We start from the raw sequence: 6,029 nt of genomic DNA on the forward strand, positions 1-6,029 counted from the left end.
GTATTTGAAAACCGCCGACCGATCTTCATACTCTGACAAAATCACAGCGATAGCGCCAATACTCTGTTTCCTTAAACCAAATCGCCGTCTTGCGCGGTCCATATCCCCGCGAATACACAACGCACAGCCGGGACACCTATGCCGACCTGTAGCCACCGTCAACCTCTAAAGACATGTGGAGGGTGATCCACAATCGGACACTCACAGCCGAGGCACGACGCGGTCAAAGTAGGTCGCAGGGACCATATTACGCGCGCCATATCTACCCGGAAATAGAACGCACAGCGGGGATACTCATGCCCAGTTGTCGAGCTGGAAGTCCTCTAACCACCCATATAAGATGAATAATAAACGGATACACACAGCCGATGCAGCGCGTGTTTGAAAACCGCCGATCGATCTTCATACTCTGACAAAATCACAGCGAAAAATCCTTAAACCAAATACCCGTTTTGCGCGGTCCATATCTCCGCGAAAACACAACGCACAGCCGGGAACCTCATATCTAATTGTAGTCCAAGTCCACTTCTACAAACCTCACCGAGTGGATCCTGGATGCGAGGTCCACAGCCGAGGCACCACGCGGTCAAAGTAGGTCGCAGGGGCCCTATTACGCGCGCCATATCTACCCGGAAATGGAACGCACAGCGGGGATTCTTATTTTGAATACACGGTCGCGACGTCCTCTAACTACCCATATAAGCAGAATAATAAACGGGTATCCACAGCCGAGGCAGCACGTATTTGAAAACCGCCGACGATCTTCATACTCTGACAAAATCACAGCGATAGCGCCAATACTCTGTTTCCTTAAACCAAATCGCCGTCTTGCGCGGTCCATATCCCCGCGAATACACAACGCACAGCGGGACACCTATGCCGACCTGTAGCCACCGTCAACCTCTAAAGACATGTGGAGGGTGATCCACAATCGGACACTCACAGCCGAGGCACGACGCGGTCAAAGTAGGTCGCAGGGACCATATTACGCGCGCCATATCTACCGGAAATAGAACGCACAGCGGGGATACTCATGCCCAGTTGTCAAGCTGGAAGTCCTCTAACCACCCATATAAGATGAATAATAAACGGATACACACAGCCGATGCAGCGCGTGTTTGAAAACCGCCGATCGATCTTCATACTCTGACAAAAATCACAGCGAAAAATCCTTAAACCAAATACCCCGTTTTGCGCGGTCCATATCTCCGCGAAAACACAACGCACAGCCGGGAACCTCATATCTAATTGTAGTCCAAGTCCACTTCTACAAACCTATCCGAGTGGATCCTGGATGCGAGGTCCACAGCCGAGGCACCACGCGGTCAAAGTAGGTCGCAGGGGCCCTATTACGCGCGGCATATCTACCCGGAAATGGAACGCACAGCGGGATTCTTATTTTGAATACACGGTCGCGACGTCCTCTAACTACCCATATAAGCAGAATAATAAACGGGTATCCACAGCCGAGGGCAGCACGTATTTGAAAACCGCCGACCGATCTTCATACTCTGACAAAATCACAGCGATAGCGCCAATACTCTGTTTCCTTAAACCAAATCGCCGTCTTGCGCGTCCATATCCCCGCGAATACACAACGCACAGCCGGGACACCTATGACGACCTGTAGAGGGTGATCCACAATCGGACACTCACAGCCGAGGCACGACGCGGTCAAAGTAGGTCGCAGGGACCATATTACGCGCGCCATATCTACCCGGAAATAGAACGCACAGCGGGGATACTCATGCCCAGTTGTCAAGCTGGAAGTCCTCTAACCACCCATATAAGATGAATAATAAACGGATACACACAGCCGATGCAGCGCGTGTTTGAAAACCGCCCGATCGATCTTCATACTCTGACAAAATCACAGCGAAAAATCCTTAAACCAAATACCCGTTTTGCGCGGTCCATATCTCCGCGAAAACACAACGCACAGCCGGGAACCTCATATCTAATTGTAGTCCAAGTCCACTTCTACAAACCTATCCGAGGTGGATCCTGGATGCGAGGTCCACAGCCGAGGCACCACGCGGTCAAAGTAGGTCGCAGGGGCCCTATTACGCGCGCCATATCTACCCGGAAATGGAACGCACAGCGGGGATTCTTATTTTGAATACACGGTCGCGACGTCCCTCTAACTACCCATATAAGCAGAATAATAAACGGGTATCCACAGCCGAGGCAGCACGTATTTGAAAACCGCCGACCGATCTTCATACTCTGACAAAATCACAGCGAATAGCGCCAATACTCTGTTTCCTTAAACCAAATCGCCGTCTTGCGCGGTCCATATCCCCGCGAATACACAACGCACAGCCGGGGACACCTATGCCGACCTGTAGCCACCGTCAACCTCTAAAGACATGTGGAGGGTGATCCACAATCGGACACTCACAGCCGAGGCACGACCGCGGTCAAAGTAGGTCGCAGGGACCATATTACGCGCGCCATATCTACCCGGAAATAGAACGCACAGCGGGGATACTCATGCCCAGTTGTCGAGCTGGAAGTCCTCTAACCACCCATATAAGATGAATAATAAACGGATACACACAGCCGATGCAGCGCGTGTTTGAAAACCGCCGATCGATCTTCATACTCTGACAAAATCACAGCGAAAAATCCTTAAACCAAATACCCGTTTTGCGCGGTCCATATCTCCGCGAAAACACAACGCACAGCCGGGAACCTCATATCTAATTGTAGTCCAAGTCCACTTCTACAAACCTATCCGAGTGGATCCTGGATGCGAGGTCCACAGCCGAGGCACCACGCGGTCAAAGTAGGTCGCAGGGGCCCTATTACGCGCGCCATATCTACCCGGAAATGGAACGCACAGCGGGGATTCTTATTTTGAATACACGGTCGCGACGTCCTCTAACTACCCATATAAGCAGAATAATAAACGGGTATCCACAGCCGAGGCAGCACGTATTTGAAAACCGCCGACCGATCTTCATACTCTGACAAAATCACAGCGATAGCGCCAATACTCTGTTTCCTTAAACCAAATCGCCGTCTTGCGCGGTCCATATCCCCGCGAATACACAACGCACAGCGGGACACCTATGCCGACCTGTAGCCACCGTCAACCTCTAAAGACATGTGGAGGGTGATCCACAATCGGACACTCACAGCCGAGGCACGACGCGGTCAAAGTAGGTCGCAGGGACCATATTACGCGCGCCATATCTACCCGGAAATAGAACGCACAGCGGGGATACTCATGCCCAGTTGTCGAGCTGGAAGTCCTCTAACCACCCATATAAGATGAATAATAAACGGATACACACAGCCGATGCAGCGCGTGTTTGAAAACCGCCGATCGATCTTCATACTCTGACAAAATCACAGCGAAAAATCCTTAAACCAAATACCCGTTTTGCGCGGTCCATATCTCCGCGAAAACACAACGCACAGCCGGGAACCTCATATCTAATTGTAGTCCAAGTCCACTTCTACAAACCTATCCGAGTGGATCCTGGATGCGAGGTCCACAGCCGAGGCACCACGCGGTCAAAGTAGGTCGCAGGGGCCCTATTACGCGCGCCATATCTACCCGGAAATGGAACGCACAGCGGGGATTCTTATTTTGAATACACGGTCGCGACGTCCTCTAACTACCCATATAAGCAGAATAATAAACGGGTATCCACAGCCGAGGCAGCACGTATTTGAAAACCGCCGACCGATCTTCATACTCTGACAAAATCACAGCGATAGCGCCAATACTCTGTTCCTTAAACCAAATCGCCGTCTTGCGCGGTCCATAATCCCCGCGAATACACAACGCACAGCCGGGACACCTATGCCGACCTGTAGCCACCGTCAACCTCTAAAGACATGTGGAGGGTGATCCACAATCGGACACTCACAGCCGAGGCACGACGCGGTCAAAGTAGGTCGCAGGGACCCATATTACGCGCGCCATATCTACCCGGAAAATAGAACGCACAGCGGGGATACTCATGCCCAGTTGTCAAGCTGGGAAGTCCTCTAACCACCCATCTAGACACTCCTATAAACGGATACACACAGCCGATACAGCGCGTATTTGAAAACCGCCGACCGATCTTCATACTCTGACAAAATCACAGCGAAAGACTTAAACGAAATACCCGTTTTGCGAGGTCCATATCCCCGCGAATACACAACGCACAGCCGGGACACTTATACCCAGTTGTAGTCCACGTCCCCCTCTACAAAACTATCGGAGTGGATCCTGGATGCGAGGTCCACAGCCGAGGCACGGTGTAGTCAAAGTAGGTCGCAGGGACCATATTACGCGCGCCATATCTACCCGGAAATAGAACGCACAGCGGGGATTCCTATACTGAATACACGGCCCCGACGTCCTCTAACCAACTATGTAAGCTGAATAATAAACGGATAACCACAGCCGAGGCAGCGCGTGTTTGAAAACAGCCGACCGATCTTCATACTCTGACAAAATCACAGCGAAAGACTTAAACGAAATACCCGTTTTGCGAGGTCCATATCCCCGCGAATACACAACGCACAGCCGGGACACTTATATCTAACTGTAGTCCAAGTCCCCCTCTACAAATCTATCCGAGTGGATCATGGATGCGAGGTCCACAACCGAGGCACGATGTAGTCAAAGTAGGGTCGCAGGGGCCATATTGCGCGGTCCATATCTACCCGGAAATGGAACGCACAGCGGGGATTCTTATACCGAATCCACGGTCCCGACGTCCTCTAACCACCCATATAAGCATAATAATAAACGGATACCCACAGCCGAGGCAGCACGTATTTGAAAAGCGCCGGCCGATCTTCATACTCTGACAAAAAGCGCCGGGCGATCTTCATACTCTGACAAAATCACAGCCGTTTTTATATCGTTTTGCGAGATGGATATCTCCGCGAATACACAACGCACAGCCGGGATACTCATACCTAATTGTATAATACGTCTACCTCTACAAACCTATCCGAGTGGATCCTGGATGCGAGATCCAGAACCAGGATCCATATCGCGCGGGGTAAACGGCGGGAGTAACGAGGACTCTCTTAAGGTAGGGGACGTTACTGGGCTGCGCTGCGAAAGACGAGCGCCAAAACTCTGTTTCCTTAAACGGAAGCGCCGTTTTGCGAGGTGGATATCTCCGCGAAAACACCACGCACAGCCGGGACACTTATACCCAATCGTAGACCACGTCCACCTCTACAAACCTATCCGAGTGGATCCTGGATCCGAGACCCACAGCCGAGGCACCACGCGGTCAAAGTAGGTCGCAGTTGCCGTTTTGCGCGCTCCATCTCTCCGCCAAAACACCACGCACAGCCGGGACACTTATACCCTATTGTAGACCCCGACCTCCTCTAACCACCCATACATGCAGAACAATAAACGGATACCCACAGCCGATGCAGCAAGTAGTTCAAAAGCGCCGGCCGATCTTCGTACTCTGACAAAATCACAGCGAAAGACGAGCGCCAAATACTCTGTCTCCTTAAACCAAATCGCCGGTTTGCGCGGTGCATATCCCCGCGAATACACAACGCACAGACTCGTCCCCTACGCCGAATAGTAGACCACGTCCACTTCTAAAGACCTGTGGAGGAGGATCCAGGATCGGGCATTCACAGCCGATGCACGACGTGGTCAAAATAGGTCACTGTAGCATATTGCGCGCTCAATATCTCCGCCAAAACACAACGCACAGTCGGGGTACTTACGCCGAATTGTAGACCTTGACGTCCTCTAACCAGCCATCCATGCACTCCTATAAACGGATAACCACAGCCGATGCAGCAAGTAGTTCAAAAGCGTCGGCCGATCTTCGTACTCTGACAAAATCACAGCGAAAGACGAGCGACAATATCGCCGGTCTGCGAGGTCCATATCTCCGCGAAAACACAACGCACAGCCGGGACACTTATACCCGATCGTAGACCACATCCACCTCTACAAACCTATCCGAGTGGATCCTGGATCCGAGACCCACAGCCGGGGCACGATGTACGCAAAGCCGGTCACAGTAGCCGAGCGCCAATAC

This window comes from Anarhichas minor, unplaced genomic scaffold, assembly GCF_050575085.1.
Source record: "Anarhichas minor isolate MPS153535 unplaced genomic scaffold, ASM5057508v1 ptg000224l, whole genome shotgun sequence".
NCBI classification, from domain to species: domain Eukaryota; kingdom Metazoa; phylum Chordata; class Actinopteri; order Perciformes; family Anarhichadidae; genus Anarhichas; species Anarhichas minor.